The 19467-nt window shown below is 42.0% G+C and overlaps 1 long non-coding RNA gene across 1 annotated transcript; it reads right to left on the bottom strand.

Annotated features, from left to right (window-relative positions):
• Positions 1-3397: 3397 nt before the first annotated feature.
• Positions 3398-19214, bottom strand: LOC123383884. Its single transcript, XR_006594225.1, has 3 exons — positions 16964-19214; positions 14720-14974; positions 3398-3795 (listed from the first exon to the last, which is right to left on the bottom strand). It is a non-coding gene; the product is annotated as an uncharacterized LOC123383884 (long non-coding RNA).
• Positions 19215-19467: the final 253 nt, after the last annotated feature.

The following is a 19467-nucleotide window of genomic DNA, read 5'->3' as shown; positions in this document are numbered from 1 at the left end:
ATGAGCAAGCTCAACTCACTGGTGTATAAATAAAATACAATTTTTATTTTTCCAAAAGCTGCTGTGAACTGTACCATCTTGATCACCTTCCCCTTTCCTTGTCACCCACCCCTACATGTTCATAGTTAGGCTAACTTGGCAATATCTCAACCTAATTCCACAAGTTCTCAGTCATTAAATTAATCTCATTCTAGTTCTTACATTTTGGTCGTGTTCATTTATAAAATTTCCATCTCCTATGTGATGAAAATCTTAATTTATAAAACTTCAATGTCCAAGGGCCAGTTCGACCTGCCCCTCCCCCTCCAGCACAGGCTGAGGGGAGGCTGGGAATGAGGAAGGGGGGGCTCTGCTGTCTCACACGCCAGGCCTGTCGGGGAGAGGGCTTCTGCTTTTAGGCTGAAAGGAGGAATGCTTCTGCCTGGGGCAAGGTTGTCCCTTTCTCTAGAAAGTTGCCACCTTATTCTCTACTACTAATTGGCCTTGACTTCCATAAATGGGGAAGAGGGCTGGAGCCAGCTCTCCAGCAACTATAATTTGATTCTTCTAAGGAGACCCCTGTCAGAGCCTTCCTCTAGAAAGTGAGAGCTCAGGGAGGTCTAGGTAAGGCCGGACCTCTTTCTCACACACTCACCTTTACATCAGCCTTGAAAGAGGACTTTAGCTGCCTCTATTTTAGCCTCAAACTTTCTGGTTGTGTTCTTCTTTCTAGCTTGTCTCTAGGCTCAGGTGGAATACCCAATAGGCGTAAGATCCCCTGATCAGAAACTAGCCCCTCAAGCAATAAGGACTACCTTAAACCAGCAAGACCCCACCCGTGACTGACTCCAAGACAACGAGGGATTTGACCTTCACTGCCTACCTGCACGGACGCACCCACCTTTGCCCCACATTTTCCTTATATACACGTGGAAGTACTTTTGTCACTTTGGAGACAGTCTTTGGGATGTTAGTCCTGTCTTTCTAGTGCTGGCCTCACTGAAATAAATTCCTTTCTCATTTCAACACCACTTGTCTCTCTGCCTCTGGATTTTGTCAGCAGCCAGCAGCCAAACCTGGTCTGTTTGGAACCCAGGTGCTCTTGCACCTGGCCCCTGGCTCCAGCCTCAGGGACAGACAGGAGGTCTGCGAAGGTCAGGGAAGCCTGAGAAGGCCTCCCACTCTGCATCCTCCTCCTCCCATCCCAAGGCAACCTCGGAGATGGAACATTGGGAAATCCTACCCACTGCGGTGAAGATATTTTTAATAATTTTAATAATTTTTATTTTGAAACCTAGTTCTTAAAAGCTTGAAATCAAGAATAAAATGTATTAACTATTTATTTGCAGTCAGGAAGTGGGGTAGGTACGTTCTGGGGAGGGGGAAGCAACCCCCTCCCCCCACATCCTTCCCATGCCAGCAGCTGGGCTGCTCCCTACTCCAGAGGCAGAAAAACCCTAAAATGAAACCGCTCTTTTCATTGACTGGTCAGTAGCCTTGAAAGCAATTCTCTGATTGTAACCTGCTTTCTCTGCTACCTCTATCAAAAATCTTTCTAGTAAGAAACCCACTATACTCCCAAAGCCTCAAGCCCTGTGTTTGTATTTAGAGAAGAATATACCTGTACGCTGACATAAACCTCAGTTTACAAAGTTAAGTATATGAGAAATCTCATCTCTGTTTTAAAAGTATATTAATTTAGTTTTTATTGAGTCCCCACGAAGCTAATCTGACAATAAATTCAAGCCTGGCCCTTTTCTTCCATTCTGCTCTTGGGCCACAGTAGTCTTTTTGGAGCTTCTGTCTCTCTCCCCATGATGGCCTTACCCCCTCCCCTCAATCCCTAATCTCCTCAACTGGTAAAATGCTTCTAGGAAGGGGAGCCAGGTTGGCTCTGTTGGTTAAGCATCAGACTCTTGATATCTGCTCAGGTCATGATCTCACAATTTGTGGGTTCAAGCTCCAAATCACGCTCTGAGTTGACAGCACAGAGCCTGCTTGGGATGCTCTCTCTGCCCCACCCTCTCCCACCTCAAGATAAATAAATAAATTAATTAAAAAAAAAAAAAAGAAAAAAAAACTTCAGAGAAAACAAGCCCAAAAAGTCTCTAAGCTACCACAGACTTTCTCCACCCTTCTTCCTTGGAGAAAATGATAACACCTTGTTATGAGCAGAGATGGAGGTGGAGAAGATTAAAAAAAAAAAGAAGAAGAAGAAAAGTATGGAGAAAATAACAGTCGATTCACCAAAATATTTCCAACCAATTCTTGGTCTTGTGCTCTGTTCACTCAGTGCTCAAATCACTCTGACCTGTAAGGTGCCCCTCACAATGTGACATCAAGCACATCCCCTAGGAAGTATGGTGTACTGGCATGGGATTTTATATAAGATGGAATTAGATGCCAATCTCACTATAAATAAAGCTCCAAGCAGGATGGTAAGAAGTAAAGAAGACCCATTTTAAATAATCCCTCTTTACTTCTGAGGTCTGTGAATTACTCCACTAATTCATCTACTTTGAAATTTTCTCTTTGGTTGGATGCACAGACATTTAATAGTAAAATAATTAGACATGAGTAGATTGTCTAGGTGCACAGTTAATGGAGTTTAAATGCTTCTTTCACATTCTCTCTTCAGCTCGCTTGACTAGCTGACATTATTAGCTCAGGCTGGGACTTATTTATGAATAGGCAAGTGATAGCATCATCTGTTTGTGTGATCTAAGGGTTCAAAAGTTTCACCCCAAAGAAACAAATTCTCTATCTACCATCATTGCTATTTGAAATTCTGCTAGTTAACCATTTATTTCTTTGTAATAAGCAATGTCTCTGGGATAGCTAATGTGTCCTTTAAAATGCAGTTATTAACCTTGGGAAAGAGAACACTTTTATGTGATGTGATTTTATCTGATTGCTTTTAATTTAGAAGGAGCAGCTAATACCCTGACTCCACTGGTGTCCTGGGAAATGTAGACAGTGATTACTGGCAAAATGGTGTGTAACTAATGTGGCCCCCGTCTTGGCGTGCCTGAGGTTAACAAATAGGGCCACTTTTTTTTTTTAAGTACCCATAACTTGGAGACTTAGAATCTTCATCCCTTAGATTCTAGAAATTACTTTTTTTTTTTCCAGCCTTGATCCCGGAGGAGGATGACTTAAATTAGAGCCCTCCAGCTGACTCACAGTGAAAATGGAGGGTGACTGGGGTGGCTGGGTGGCTCAGTCAGTTAAGTGTCCAACTTTGGCTCAGGTCATGGATCTCACAGTTGGTGGGTTTGAGACCCGAGTCGGGCTCTGTGCTGACAGCTCAAGGTCTGGAGCCTGCTTCGGATTCTGTGTCTCCCTCTCTCTGTTCCCCTCCCCTGCTAGTGTTCTCTCTCTCTCTCTCTCTCTCTCTCTCTCTCTCTCTCTCTCTCTCTCTCTTTCTCTCTGAAAAATAAATAAATAAACTTAAAAAAAATGTAGTGTGAGTAAAAATACTCTATGGTCTTAAGCCACTGAAATTTTTGATTTGTTTGTCACTGGGACATATTCTAATTTATTCTTTTTTTTTTTTTTCCTCCTGAGTTTCCTTCCCAAAGGAATTTTTGGAAGTCACTGAGGATTGCTTACATTGTCCACAGATTCTGGCTGCTGCTTGCCACCTCTGCTGTGCTCTAAACGGCACTGCACCAGGACTCGGGAGTCACCTCTTGATATCTTGCAGGTTCTGCTGTTCTGCTTCTGTGGCATGCTTCTTATGCTCCTCTCTCTTCTTCTTTTTCTTCTTCTTCACCACTTTCCTTCATGCCCCTTTGGTAGCTCTCCAAGATACAGCTAAAAGAAAGACGAAGACTTCAAAATATTTGCTGAAGACTGAGGACAACAGTAAGGAAGTAGTGTCCAAAAAAAGAAAAGTTAAAACTGTATGCAAGGTATTGCTCTTAGGGTGTGAGAACATACAGCCTTTCACAAGGGATATCCTTCTAATGACTGACTCTCTCCTCAGCTTCCTCCACTGTTAAAGTCACAATTTTATTTCCCACCAAGAAAAGGACCATTCACCATGTCCAATCCACTCCTGGACCCCATTATCAACATAAAATCATCTCCAGAAGTTCAACTCTCCCTTCTTTAAGAGAATCTGCCAAATTATTAAACATAGCTGTTCAGCAACTCATCTCTTAGATGACATGGACCAATTTGTAGAAAGACACAAATTATCCACTCTGACACAAGAAGAAACAGAAAATCTGAATAGACCTATAACAAGCAAAAAAAAAAAAAAAACAGTTAAATTAGCAATAAAAATTTTTTCCACAAATTAAAGCCTCTAGCTCATTTGGCTATACTGGTGAATTCTATTAACTATTTAAGGAAGAAATAATACCAATACCAACAAATTCTTAGAAAGTAGAGGAGGACAGAACACTCCCCAATTCATTTTTTCAGGCCAGTATTAGCCTGATACCAAAGCCAGGTTAAAAGCATCACAAGAGAAGAAAACTAGGCTCACAAATACAGATGCAAAAATCTTTGATAAATTATTAACAAAACAAATTCAGGAAACTATAAAAAGAATTATGCACCATAAACAAATGAGATGTATCCCAGAATGTAAGGTTGGTTTGACACAAAAAAATAATTAATGTAATACCTTATATAAATAGACGAAAAGAGGGGGGAAAGAGACCATCCCAATGAAGCAGAAAAATCACTTGATAAATTCCAATACTCATTCGTGATTAAAAACTTTTAACATACCAGTAATAGAAAGAAACCTATATAGAAAACTTATACAAATGGCTTCTATAAAAACCTACACCTAAGATATTCTTAATGTGAAAGTTCGAATGGTTTTTCCTAAGATTAGGAAGACAAAGATCCACTTCAACCATATGTGGTAGTTGGTTTTATATGTCAACTTGGCTGGGTCACAGGTGCCAAGATTAAACATTATTTTGGGGTGTGTCTGCGAGGGTCTTTCCAGAAGAAATTAGCATTTGAATTGGTGGACTCAGTAAAGTATATTACATCCCCCCCAACAAAGTGGGTGGGCATCATCTATCTTTTAGGGACCTGAATAGAACAAAAAGTGGAGGATGTGAGAATTCATTTACTTCCTGCCTACCTGCTTGAGCTGGGACCTTAGTCTCCTGCCCTGGAGTTGGATTGACACCATCAGCTCCTCTAGTCCTCAGGCCTGTGGACTCAGGAATTACATTTCTGGTTTTCCTGGGTTTCCACCTTGCAGATGGCGGATTATGGGACTTCTCAGCCTCCATAGTCATGTGAAGTAATTCTTCATAATAAATCATCTTTCTATATCTACATCATCTATATATATCATCTATCTCTCTTATCTGTATATCAGCTATCTATATATCTTCTTTCTTTTTTTTTTTAATTTTTTTTAACGTTTATTTATTTTTGAGACAGAGAGAGACACAGCATGAACGGGGGAGGGATAGAGAGAGAGGGAGACACAGAGTCGGAAGCAAGCTCCAGGCTCTGAGCCATCAGCCCAGAGCCCGACGCGGGGCTTGAACTCGCGGACCACGAGATCGTGACCTGAGCCGAAGTCAGACGCTTAACCGACTGAGCCACCCAGGCAGCCCTATATATCTTCTTTCTATATGTACCCATACGTACATCCTATAGATTTCGCTTCTCTAGAGAACCTTGGCTCGCACATCACTTCTATTTATTTTTTTACAGTTTTATTAATAATTTATTTATTTTCTAATTTAATTCAAGTTAGTTAGCATATGGTACAGCAATGATTTCAGGAATAGATTCTTTAATGCCCCTTACCCATTTAGTCCATCCCCCCACTTCTATTTATTATTGTACTAGAGGTTCTAGCCAGTGCAACAAGGCAAGAAAAATCATGTAAGGGGCATGTTAAAGCACACAGATTGGAAAAGTAGAGATAAATTGTAAATATTTGCAGATGATGCACTCTTTTGTGTAGAAAACCACAAGGAACCTACAAAATCTGTTACAACTATTAAGTGAGCTTAGCACTGTCATAGGATTACAAGATGAGTGTGCAAAAATCAATTGTATTTCTATTTACTAGCAACCAACAGTCTGAAAATGAAATGAAGAAAATAAACATATTCATAATGGCATCAAAAGGAATAAAATCCCTAGGAATATTTAACAAAAGAAATGCAAGACTTATCTAATGAAAACATAGCATTGATGAAAAAACTTTAAAAGATCTATATAAATGGAAAGATACACCATGCTTATGGAATAGAAGACTCCATATTGTGAGGATTGCATTTCTCCTCAAATTGATCTATACATTCAAAACAATCCCAGTCATAATCCCAACGAAGTTTGTTTGTTTGCTGTTTGTTTTTTAAAGATATTTTTAATGTTCATTTACTTTTGAGAGAGAGAGAGAGAGAGAGAGAGTGCAAGCAGGGGAGAGGAAGAGAGGGAGGGACAGAAGATCCAAAGTGGGCTCTTCACTGACAGCTGAGACTGATGTGGAGCTTGAACTCGAACCCACAAGATCATGACCTGAGCTGAAGTCAGACACTTAACTGACTGAGACACCCAGGTACCCCTGGGTACCCCTGGTACCCCTGTTTGTTTGTTTTTTTTATAAATTGACAAGCCAATTCTAAATTATATGTGCAAATGAAAAGGACCTAGAATAGCCAAAATATATTTTTTAAAAAGAAAAAATTTCAAACTTAATGTAAAGCTACAGTAATCAAGGCAATGTGGTATTGGCATAAGTATGGGCATGTAGATTAAATAAATATAATAGTTCAGAAATAAGCCCACACATTTATGATAACTTAATAATTGATAAAGGTGCCAAGGTTGAAAAGATAATATTTTTAGCTCTCTGTGCTGCATGGTTGGACATACATATGCAAAAACAAAAAAGAGCCAAACCCAAGACCTTTACCACACACTATGCATAAAAATTAACTCACTATGAATTATAGACCTAAATGTAAGAGCCAGATCTAGCCAAACCTGGAACAAAAGAGAGAAAAACCTTCATGATCTTGGGATAGGCAAAGATTTCTTAGATTTCTTAGATACTAAAAACATGATCCATAAAAGAAAAAAAAACTGATTAATTAAATTCCATTAAAAGGGAAAACTTGTTTTTTAAAGGAGACCATTAAGAGAATGAAATGACAGCCAAGCCTGGGAGAGCCATTTATAAACCATTTGTCTGATTGAGGACTTGCTTCTAGTATAAAGAATTTTATAGTTGTATAATAAGATGATCTAACTTTAAAAACTAACAAAATATTAAAAAAGATATTTCACCAAGAAAAGTAGACATATGGATAATAGTCATTAGGAAATGCAAATTAAAATCAGGAGATATCACTTCACACTTTTTAGATTTGCTAGAGTAAAAAGAATTTTCAATATTGTGAGGACGTGGAGAAATTGGAACTGTTTAGAATATAAAATTGAAGAGCCACTTTGGAAAATAGTCTGATAGTCTCTTAAAAAGTTAAACATAGACATACTATTTGACTCTGTAATTTCATTCCTACGTATTGACTCAAGGGAAATGAAAACATATGTCTACACAAAGACTTGTACATGAATGTTGATAATGACATTATTCATATTAGCCCCAAACTGGAAGCAATCAAATGTCCGGGCATCTGGTGAATAAATAATCAAATGGTGGTATATCCATGCATGGACATGGAATACCACTCAGCAGTAAAAAGGAACAGACTGCTCAGACTTGTGGCAACATGGATGAAAATCAAAAACATTACAATAAGTAAAAGAAGCCAGACACAAACGTTGCATATTGTGAATGATTCCATTTACTTGAAATTTCTAGAGAAGGCAAAATGATAGCGATGGAAAACAGATGGGAGTGAGAATGGGACTGACTGCACATGAGCATGAGGGAAATTTTTAGGGTGATGGAAATATTCTAACACTCAGTTGTGATGGTAGCATCACTATATACATTTACTAACACTTAGGGATTTTATGGCATCTATGCTAGTGGGGCATAGTTTGTGGCACTGAACTCTTTGGCCCTAATAGAAGATTCTACCCAGCTGCTCCCCACCTCCCACCCCATCCGGGTCACCTATAAAGCCTCTTACTCTGCAGTGTCATAATGTCACATCGCTCATACTTTCATTAACATTGCTGGCCAGTGCCCTTCAAGGCAAAGAAAGGGAGGCTTCTCTCAGATTCCAACAAGCTGTTGTGGGACAATTTGGGTCTGTTTGGTCAGAGATGGTTTTACCAGCAGTTTAGTCTGAGATTTGTCTTCAGTATCTTTCACTATCTGATAGTGAGGTTCCTGACTTAATGGTTGACTAATGCCTCTACCTGATTGTATGTTTCCATGGACATACATTAAAAAGAAACGGACATCTGCCAAGTGACTAGATTGGTGTAGAGATGTTCCACATAGGGAGCATGTGAAGCCTGACACCACTCCAGAGAGCTGCTAGCAATGGTCCCAAATCCAGGTCGCCTCCAGGGGGCATTTGCACCTCCTCAGTTAAGTGTCACTCCCTCTGTTTCCTCGATTCTTTTTGCTTCTTAGACATATCTTGTGAACTCTAGGATTAATCTCTTATTTTACCCACTTTTCCCTTCTATTTTCATTCCTTTGTCTGTTTCTCCTTCTATCCTGAGGATTTCCTGAATCCCTTCAACTTCCAACCTCCTTGATATTTTGAACTACAGAGGAATATATAGAAGGTTTTTTCTTTTTCCTTTTCATTGAATCCTCCTTGAGATGTATATCAGCATTCAATGGAAACTTCTTCTGTATCTCAATTATTTCTAATGCAGCAAGAGGAACAATTATTAACGTATGATCAATGTATTGACTAATTATCTTGGTGAAGAATGGAACAAAAGAAGAAAAAAGACTAGGAGTGAAAATACTTGTTAAACAACAACTGCATTCTCCCAAGCCGGAGGGAATGAATGCTAAAACAAACATTAGCAACCTCTCAGAGGAGGAGGATTCAGGAACTCAGGAATAGGGAAGAGGAAAAAATAGCAATAACCACCATCAAAACAAGAAAGTCAGCACGTAGCATTTTGGGTGAGGGAAGAAGATGGGAGTAGTAAGATACGGGCTTAATGGCAGATTTCGTTTTAAGTTTGTGCAGTTTGAATGACCATGAGGACTTTAGGGAAGAGCTGTCTTATGGGCAACTGAAATGAAAATCTGAGTCATAAGAAGGGTATATGCTGACTCACTTGTGGATAAATCAAAAACACAAACACATGAACAGAGCCTAATGAGGGAAAAGGGAAAAAGGGACAATAACAATAAAAGGATCAGAACACAGACGGCAAGAAAATACTGCAGGTGAGTGAAGAGGCTGTGAATTATCCTTTCAGTAAGCATGATGAGGAAAAGAAAGTGCATTGGTATAAAGCTCACTAGTATAGAAAAGTCAAAGAGCATTACACTAGAAAAAGGAGAACTTAGGGGTGCCTGAGTGGTTCAGTCGGTAAAGCGTCAGACGCTGGGTTTCCATTCAGGTCATGATCTCACAGTTCATGGGTTCAAGCACTGCATCGGGCTCTAGGCTGACAGTGTGGAGCTGACTTGGGATTCTCTCTCTCCCTCTCTCTCTCTCAAAACAAACAAACAAACAAACATTAAAAAAAAAAAAGAAAAAGGAGAACTCAATTGTATAAATAGTAGAGGAGAAGAAGCAATGAAGAGGGAGAGACTGAACATACAAAAAAGATAAAGAAGACTAAAAGCATGTTATAAAATCAAGGGCATAGACCAAAGACTTATTCTTACAAAGAAGCTTTTTCACCTCTTTCTTCCAAGAAAGATGAGTGAAGATAGGGTAAAGGTAGAGTGTGGGACATTTTCTGCAAGGTCTGTCTACATAAGCAATTGGATTGAAAAATGTCTCACAAAATTAATGCATCCATGTAACATATCATTATTAATCTATCAGTGAAGATTTAGAATAATGGTAGAGAAGTATTTATCCATTTGTTATCCAATCAGTGCACATGAAGATTCTTTGTAATATCTCTCCCTGCTCAGATCCAGGAACCATCTCTTTGTGCTTTTTACTGTCAAATGCACCATTCCTGGCCAATTTCTTACAATGCTATGGCTCTTCAGAACCTCTTGGTATTGAAACAATATAGCTATTCTTGCCTTTGTACTTCCCTGATACCACTGATTTAATGATGCTTGCATCATTATTCATAATGTAGCATCATCCATCATGCTGTCCATGAATACTGTTTTTAAATGGCTCTCTCAAAGGTTGTTATCATACTTTGTTGATGATAACCACAAATGCAAGTCTCACCCAGAGTATGAGGGAAAATGTGAATGATAACTCACTTTCTGGCCATGTTAAGTTTATCATTTGTAATTTTACAACATAAATGTAGAACAACAGGTCCTCCAACCATGTCTTCTCTTGAACTTATTAGGCTGTGCTCACTGTATTTCTAGAACATGATCTCTTTCAGTGTTCACTTCACCATTTCCTTCCATACACTACCACCAACAAGGAGAAGAGGAGAAGGACCTGTGGGCAAAGCTGGAAGGGCAGTCCCATTCACACAAAAATGTCCTTCACTTACCTGATCAACCCAGGAGAGTATGGTGTTACCACACTGATGGAAGACAAGAAAGGACCTTGATCAAAAGGACTCATTGGTCAGGTGGGGCAATAACCTCAGGAGCTCTCAGAGGAGACAGTTGTAGCCATCCCAAGAGCTGACTAGCATAGGGTGCCAAGCCTGTGGAGGGGACAGGGTGACTACCGTGGGTGCAGTGGTAGAAACACATAGGAAAAGAACACCTACCATCACCACCACCTTCAGGTTTATAGCCTGGAGGCAAAATCACAGTCAGAACACTGATGGGCAGGAGCCTACATGTGGGCTCATACAAGGGGCTCAAGGCCAACGGAATTTCATAACCCCATGTGCTCCAGTTGTCCACCATGCCTCTGTCAAGGCAAGTGACTGGAAATAAAGGTTGGAGTAAAAGATGCTACAACCCTCTCATTATTTTCCCCAGCACCATAATATAAATCCCTTGCCTTATATGAGGCATTATATAGAGAGCATTTATTCTTTTTTTTTTTTAATGAAAACATTAAAAACAAGCAAGGACTATTTCTAAACAAAGAGGGAGTTTTAATAGGAAATTTGCAGCTTGACATCTCCTGTCTTTTGCAGAAATGCAATTATGTCTAACAGGTGCTACACTGATCTTCTACCTTAAGAACCAGAGACAATAATCAAAGTCTGCTAATGCCACCTATCTCCCAGAGAAAAGGAAGCATGGCCGAAAATAGGGTCAAGGGGTTTTCAACTCTAAATGGGGATCTTTCCCAAGGCTCCTCATAAAAGGTATGCAAAGACAATGTAAGATATTCCTACAAGTTGGCAGATTTTGCTAAGAGTTGTTTTAACAGAGGAAGTAGGATGAGTAAAAATAGTGCTTCCCTGGAGGGGTGACATACTAAGGTTTGAGCAAAACTAGAGTTTCAGGGAGTGGGAAGAGAGAAAAGCATTAACAGGGATTGACCATAAGCAGAGATCTGATTGGAAGAACCATTTCTAAACCACGTCCAGCATCAGACTTTAAACATTTTTAAAAATAAGTTTCCAGGGGTGCCTGGGTGGCTCAGTCGATTGAGCTTCCAACTTCAGCTCAGGTCATGATCTCACAACTCATGGGTTTGAGCCCCGCATCGGGCTCTGTGCTGATAGCTCGGAGCCTGGAGCCTGCTTCAGATTCTGTGTCTCCCTCTCTCTCTGCCCCTAACCCACTCGCATTCTGTCTCTGTCTCTCTCAAAAATAAATTAAAAAAACATTAAAAAAATATTTAAAAATAAGTTTCCATCTTAAATCTCTGCAGTGCATAGGTATAACTTTCACATTCATGAAAACAAGTTATATACAGCACACAAGAAAGCAGATCATATCTAGGTAAGTGGCAAAGCTAAGCTCTAGTCAACTCTGTCAGTATTTTAGTATCTGATAATGTTCCTAAATTATGAATCAAATTTTTTGAACAAATATTCAGGGCTATCATCATAAATATAGAGTCATGTCAAAATGATTTATTCATTAAGGCAAACATTAATTTCACACACAACAAAGCACTTGTTAGGAATGGAGAGTCTTAGTCTGTCTACTCTGTGCTAAGAGCACATCCACCTTAGAAGTACATGCTGTTTGGGCAGGAGAGAGAAAATCCTGCACACACTCATTCATGGTCTTGGTTTTAAATTGCTTTCTTCCTCATTCTTGTCACCTGGATCCATCAAACTTTCAAGCCCTTAGGCCATGGACATTTCTTCTTTCTTTCCTCTACCTCACTTGACATGACTGTTGGCGCTATTCAATTATCTGGGCAAGACCATTAGTTCTCCTTAAGACAGTAACTACCTCTGGCTATGCCAGCTAAACATGCCTTCAAGGTCAGCCTAGAACAGTTCTGCCTCGATGCTGGCCAGTGTGAGCAGCACTGCCACTGGGCTCACCTAGGAATAAGAGCAGGTCTCAACAGGAATCAATATACCTTCTGTTTGAAGAAATTATCCCTTGGGAAATGTAAGTGGGAAAATAATTTATATAAAAAATACTGCTCTGATAAACAAAGACAATAACAAAAATATTCCTTGGGTGGGACTAGCCTGGTCAGTGTGTGACTTTTTCTAAAGTCCTTTCTAGCAGAGTTAATTTAAAAGCCACCTGGTTGGTGTTGGAGAGGTCACACCAGCAAACACCTATCCAGGCTCAGGCCTCCTTCTACAGGATGCTGCTCAGTCTACAGCCTTGGTGCCTACATAGCCACAATTGGATGACATCATCCTGACTCTCTTGGCCATGGTTGATTGGGCAAAGACTGAGCATCCCATCCCATCTGAGGTGGCCACATTCAGAGGTTGGCCTGGCACCAAAAGATAGGCTGAATGTATTCATATCCTACGGCTTCTTTAACAACTTACCATAAACTCAGTTTCTTAAAATAATAGGTGGTTATTCTCTTGCTGTTCTGATGCTGGATGTCTGAAATCAAACTCCAAAGGCTGTAGGGAAGATTCCTCCCTTGCCTCTTGTAATTTTCTGATGGTTGCTAACAACCCTTGTTCCTTTGGCTTCTAGATGCATCACTCTGGTCCCTGCCTCTGTTGTCACATGGTGTTCCCCCTGTCTGCCTTTTTTTCCTGTGTCCAAATATGACCTGTTCTTGTAAGGACCCCAGTCATACTGGATTTAGGGCCCACCATAATCAGTATGACCTCTTAACTTGATTATATCTGCAAAGATCCTATTTCCAAATAAGGTGACACTCACAAGTACTGGGGTTAGGACCTGAGTATATCCTTTTGGGGGACACAGTTCAATCCCCAAACACGAGTCAATCAAAGTCCTTGCCTTGGGACTATGAATGAAAAGACACATGGAACTAACCAGCAGGTAGTGGAGTTCACAGCAAAACGATGTGGTGAGCTGAAATCAGGGCCAAGATAACTGAAAGCCATGTGCAAGCAGGAGTTATCTGGGAGCAGAAAAGCTGGGTGAAAGCCAAGGAAGCTGGAAGGAGAGAGAGGAGCCTGGAGCCACCACAGGGATGGAAGTGGCACTCCCAGGGTGGTCAACGTGGCCCTGAAGTTGACCTGCATTCTTGACTTTTAACTCCAGAACCTCTCTGGCTGCATATTAACCACCCCCTGTTCTTAAGGTAGCCATTTTAACAATTTGTTCCATGAAACTATAAGAGTTAAGGTAAAAGAGTCCAAGGCTAATCTTCTTTTTAGTGGTAAGAAAACAAGCCCAGAGAGATGTGCTAAGGCCTTCTAAGGTCAGTTCCTCCAGATGCTTCAGATTCCTGCGGGTTGGGGGAGGGCTGGCGGCCAGGCAAAGGAAGGCTTTCCTTGAGCACTTCTCTGGAAGAGTAATAGTTACCCACAGGCTACCAGAAACAAGTTATTTGTCTTCTAAGATAACCCAGGCCTGCCCAGGAGGCACAATAGTGGCACAATGGCTGCCTTTCTATTTCTATCCTGGATTCCTAGATTCCTGGCCAATCCCAGGGCAATAGGCTAGGATGTGCTGCCTGCTGTTTGCCTTGACCATCAATCTCCCAAACGGAGAAGCTGGCACAGGGCCTGGAATAAGCCAGAAATGACTTGGTCAATTGCCCTTTTCACTTTCAACCTGGGATTCCCCAGACCCAGTCTCTCCTGCGGCTGGCGCAGAACAGACCATTGCATAATTTCCTATCACTAGTGGAAATACAATGATCAGAGCCTGAGAGAGAGAGAGAGAGAGAGAGAGAGAGAGAGAGAGAAAAGAGAAGAAGCAGTTTATTCTGGGATTATACTATGCTCTACCCACTTGTTCCCAGCTTTCTGCTACCCCCAACAAAAAATTCTGTGTAAGTGCAAAATAACTTGTCATTCCAGAAAGAATAGAATAGATACTTATTAAGAATTTCCTTATAAAGCTTTCAACTGAATATCAGAATGACTGATAAATTCATTTTCATTTAAATTTACATACCAGGTAAGAGAAATCCAATTTGGAAGTCAGGTGGCTCCAGTTCTGTGGCTCTGATGAGCCAGGGAGTTCTGAGCAAGGCTTTGAGCTGGCAAGTGAGAATGTGATGTAGGAGATCTTGGCGGCCTCTCATTCATTTACTGATCTGCCTCCCCCAGGACTGACCTGGCTGTGACTCTTATACCCAGAGGTTATAGGGGAGCAAGGGAAACTTACCGGATTTCAGGGCGGACCATCTTCAGGAATGTAAAGGAATCTGCTGCAGATGATCTCATTTAATCTTCAGAACCACATCAAGAAATAGACTTACCAACTGAGGAACTAGAGAATCAGAGAGATTACTGCAATTTCTGGTACTTGAATTTCTGGTTGAGCAGGAAATACTGGGAGATAAATTATACTCTGAACCTTTTGTTTGTATCAGCCTTTTTTCTTGGGAAGGGGCCAGCAAATTAAAGGAGGTAGTGCAACCTTGAGATACAAAAAGTTAGGTGTCAGTCACAAAATATTTACCAACAGTTTATATTCAAGTCGGAATGTTTATGTGAAGACATTACATCAAAAAAGCCAGATGTGAAATGACAAATATAACATCATCTCTCATAACCCTTCCTAAAGTAGCAAATCTAAGCAAACAAAAATAGAATTGCCTTTCTAAATGTGGAGATAAGTACACCAAAAGTTTAAACAGGGATATGTGCAATCTTTCTGGCTTTTCTATGTTTTCCTATTTCTCTACGATAAACAATTAGTATCTATTTCTATAATGGAAAAAAAAAGCACATTGTAGTTATCTTAAGGGACCAATCACCCAGAGTTGTGGTTTTAGACTATGGTGTCTTGGGCTGGATCAAGGCCACCAGAGGTCAATACGCTGACTCATCCTCCACTGCTAGAGTCCAAGGGGCTGAGGGTGCAGGGACCATCTCCAGTCTTCCTCATTGCTAGCCCCCAGAAAATGGAGGCACCACTGTTACTTACTTGGTGGAAAACAAGGAAGTGGATGGGAGGTTGTTGCTCCCTTTCCAGGCATCAAACCAAAAGAAATACTGGCTTTGTCACAGGCACTGTGAGCACAATGACAAATAGGTCCAGATCACTGCTCTCAAGGGACCACAATCTCACGAAGGACACAGCTTCAGAGTGGCGTGATAAGAGCCAGTGGCAATGTGCACAGGATGTCACACACATGTGTGCACATGGCAACTGCCAGGAAACCACACTTTGGTGTGGAGAGGGCTTCCCAGAACAGGGGCGATCTGGCATGGCTGTGTGCGCACCGTGACTCTGACTGACACCTTGGAACAACTTGCAAGATGATGGTCGATCTGGGCACACAGTGCTGCTCATCCAAATTGCCCAGCTCCCTCAACACCTGAAGGGCAGAGCTGGTCACGATGAGTAGATAAGGGCTTTGGTGTGGCTGAAGGGTGAAGGAAACGGCAGCAAACCCCAGGCTGAAGGAACCACGTGTGCAGGGGTGTGGGCCCGTGGAGTCTATTTAAGGAAACTGAGAGTAGTCTGTGTGGTTAGAACTTGACAGGATTGCATTCAGAAGGCTCTAAGAAGCCTCTGATGGGTTCAAACCAGAGTGACATTAAGGTCAGATTTGACTCTTTAGGAAGATCGCTATAAGGACAATGCGTGGAATGAATGGGAGCCAGGAGATCAGGGAAGATAAGGCTTGTGGTAATTATTAAGGCACACAGAGTGTGAATTTCACCTTGGCCAAGGAGCCAGGCTTTGTCTTCTTGTCACCATTACACCATAAGTGTCCCAGAACTCTACCTCCAATCCAGGGTTGATGAGCAGTGGGTTTTGTGATATGTGCATGATGAAGTTTTGGGATGATGGGGGTTCGTGGAGTTCGGAGATGACAGCCAAGCAAATTCTTTGGTGCAAAAAGGTGATTTTATTAAGGCACAGGGACAGGACCTGTGGGCAGAAAGAGCTGCACTGGGGTTGTGAGGGGGGTGACAATTTTATGGAGGTGGGGGGCGGGGAGATAAAATCAAGAGGGAGTTTCCAAAGAGACTTTCGCATGCTAAAGACTGAACTGGAGGCCTAGCTATTGTCAAGCTAAGGTTGTTTTTCCCTGTAGCAAAAGCATTAACATTAAGACTGTAGGGAGTTACGGGCCATTGATTTGACTTTTTCTGGTAAACTGATTCAGACTCTTACCAGTTTAAGCATTTTTTTTTTTTTTTGTCCTTTCTTGTTTTTGGGTAGCCGGGAGTGTCCAAGGAATATCATATATGTCCCACCTGGTGAGGGGCTGCTATTAGCCTGCCCTTTGCCCTCAGCTTGCCCCATACTCCATCATGTGTGTGTGTGGTGTGTGTTGGGGGCGGCAGGGATTAGCGTGGGAGGTGTGTGTGTTACATGTGGTGTGCGCGTGTGTGTGTGTACCAGGCAGGGTTTCCGGGCACGGATGAGGCTCAGCCTATAGAGGCCGCTTACTCTGCAGTGGCCATTGGTTCGTGCTGAGTCTGCCTCTGCACCCTGTCTCCGGCTCCACCTTCCAGGGTTGAGGTTTCTCTACTCCGCGTTCTCCAGTCCCCATTCTCATTCATCTAGTCTGTGTAAGAAAAACAGTCGGTCAGTGTGTGCCTCAGTCTTTCAGAAGCATTGGAGGTCAGACAGTGAATGCTGAGTAAAGAGGAGGAAGCCGTGTGGGGGAAGCCCTTTGTGATGGTGGCGGCTGAGTGGGGCCCCGCCCGAAAGACACATTGAAGTCCCAACCCTAGTACCTGTGAATGTGATCTGATTTGGAAATAGGGCCTTTGCAGACATAATTAAGGGAAGGATCTCAGAATGAGATAGTTTTGGATTTCGATAGTGGGTCCAAATCCAACGACTGGTGCCTTTATAAGAGCAAGAAGAAGGAGATTTAAGACAGAGACACACAGAGAAGGCCATGGGAAGATGGAAACAGAGGTTGGAATGATGCATCTACCAGCCACGGAAGGCCAAAAATTGTCAGAGCCAATAGCAGCTAGGGGAGAGGCATGGGGTGCTCTCCTCAGAGCCTCGAGAAGGAGCCAAACCTGAGGACATCTTGATTGCGGCCTCTGGCCTCTAAGACTGTGAGACAATGAAGTTCTGTTGTTTACAGCCACCAACTCTGTGGTCATTTGTTTCTGTAGGCCTAGGACACAAATATAGTGACATGTGAGAAACAGTTTGGTGAGAGCAGAGGAAGGAATACACATTGTCGCTCAGATTACTGCTTGGAGAGATCAGCCCCCACACAGGCAAGAGACAATGGGGTCTAAAGCTAAGGTGGGCAGTGAGAATGGAGGCAAAGTAGAGAGATGTAAGAAATATGCGTTTTCTGTATTTAAAGACAGACTCTTCCCGCTTAGACTCTGAGATACAGCTCCTTGTCAGTCACGCTCAGAGCACAGTGCTGCTCTTCTCTCCCCAGTCACTTAAAACGCTCACTACATAGACGGAATTACTAACAATGGCATCTGAAAATGGAGAATGTAAACTGCAGCAGTGTGTTAAAATGGACTCTTCTTTTCACCTTGAAACCTGGCAGAGGCTCTGATTGTGGAGGACAAAACAGGAAGTGCCAAGTACCTCCTCGTTCCAAAGAAAGGTAATGGATTGCCCACACACAGCCGGTGAAGACATTGCGAAACGGTTTAACCAGCATTGCCACCTCCAGACTATAAAAGAGAAGGTGAGGGTCACTGGGAGGTTGGAGAGCCTCCTGGGAGGATTTTCTTGCTGAAAAGTATCGTGTTCCTTAGAACAGGGTGTGGTGGTGGGTGGAGAGGGTATTTCCAACTCGAAGCTAATGAGAAGAGCTTAGAGAAAACCACGTTTGGAGAGCTTGAACTTTGTTGCCTGACTGTCCCAACTCTGCCTTGCCTGGCAGCAGCACAGGAAAAGGGGAAGTTGCCCGTGAACGGCCAGCACTCTCAGTGTGGCAGGGTGAGAATGACTCAGGGTGTCCAGTGGCCAGGCACACGGGGAGGCAGCCGGATGGAGTCACTTTGAGAAGAACCCCTGTCCAAAGAGGCCACCTGGTGGGAGACTGAGGCCTGAGGAGTGATTCCAATAACTGAATGAACCTCTCTCTGGGAACCTGGAGCTGAGTGGGGACTCACCCAAACAGACACCCGGAAAAGGTATTACCTGCGATAGGGGATCTTGGAAACCCTCAGGGAGTGCCAGTGAGATAGGGTTGGCTCCAGTTTTTTATCATGCCCCGGGGACACCTCCAGAGATTGCAGCTGCACCTCTCAAGTTAAACGTTTTGTGCCTATTTCCTCCAATTGCCAATCTTCGGGTGCTTTATCCCCAGAGGTACCCAAAACGGTGCAAGTGGTGGGAAGGAGGTAGAACAAACACTCAAGAAGAATCTTAAAGTGAAATTAACCTCTCCAGCACATTTCACAGCATCGAGTAGAGACCTGAGACCTGACGCAGGCAAGGGGAAAGGTTTAAACTGGTAGGGACTTTGAGTTTCACTATTACCCTGGATTGGACTTTCTTTTTCTTTCTTCTTAGACAGTTTTTAGTTGTGTCTTTATTCACCTGAGTTCATTAAAAATGTAGTTGTTTTAAAGATCCTATAAATAGAGTGACTATCCACTAATGCAGGATGTAGGTCACCCTTCTCAGCATGGTATTTTTCTTAAGGCAATATTTCTTACTGGATTCTTATTGCTCATACAGTAGTTATGAGAAGGCCAGATATAAGGATGTATACAATCTAAATAAGACAAGCTGATTACCTAAAGTAATCAGCTAAATGTACCTAAAGTACCTAAAGTAATCAGCTAAATGTACCTAAAGTAAAAAATACACATACTAAATGTTAGCCATGTGGACAGATACATGGGGTAGGAAGAATATGTGACAGGAGGTTGGGGGTCCCTATAGGATCTGTCAAGGGCTCATACACAGCGATATTGCCCTTTCCCTCCATTACAGTAAATAACTGTCACTAA

Source organism: Felis catus, chromosome A2 (assembly GCF_018350175.1).
Source record: "Felis catus isolate Fca126 chromosome A2, F.catus_Fca126_mat1.0, whole genome shotgun sequence".
NCBI lineage: Eukaryota > Metazoa > Chordata > Mammalia > Carnivora > Felidae > Felis > Felis catus.
The sequence above is the reverse complement of the archived record's forward strand: the minus strand, read 5'-3'. Positions and strand labels throughout refer to the sequence as shown.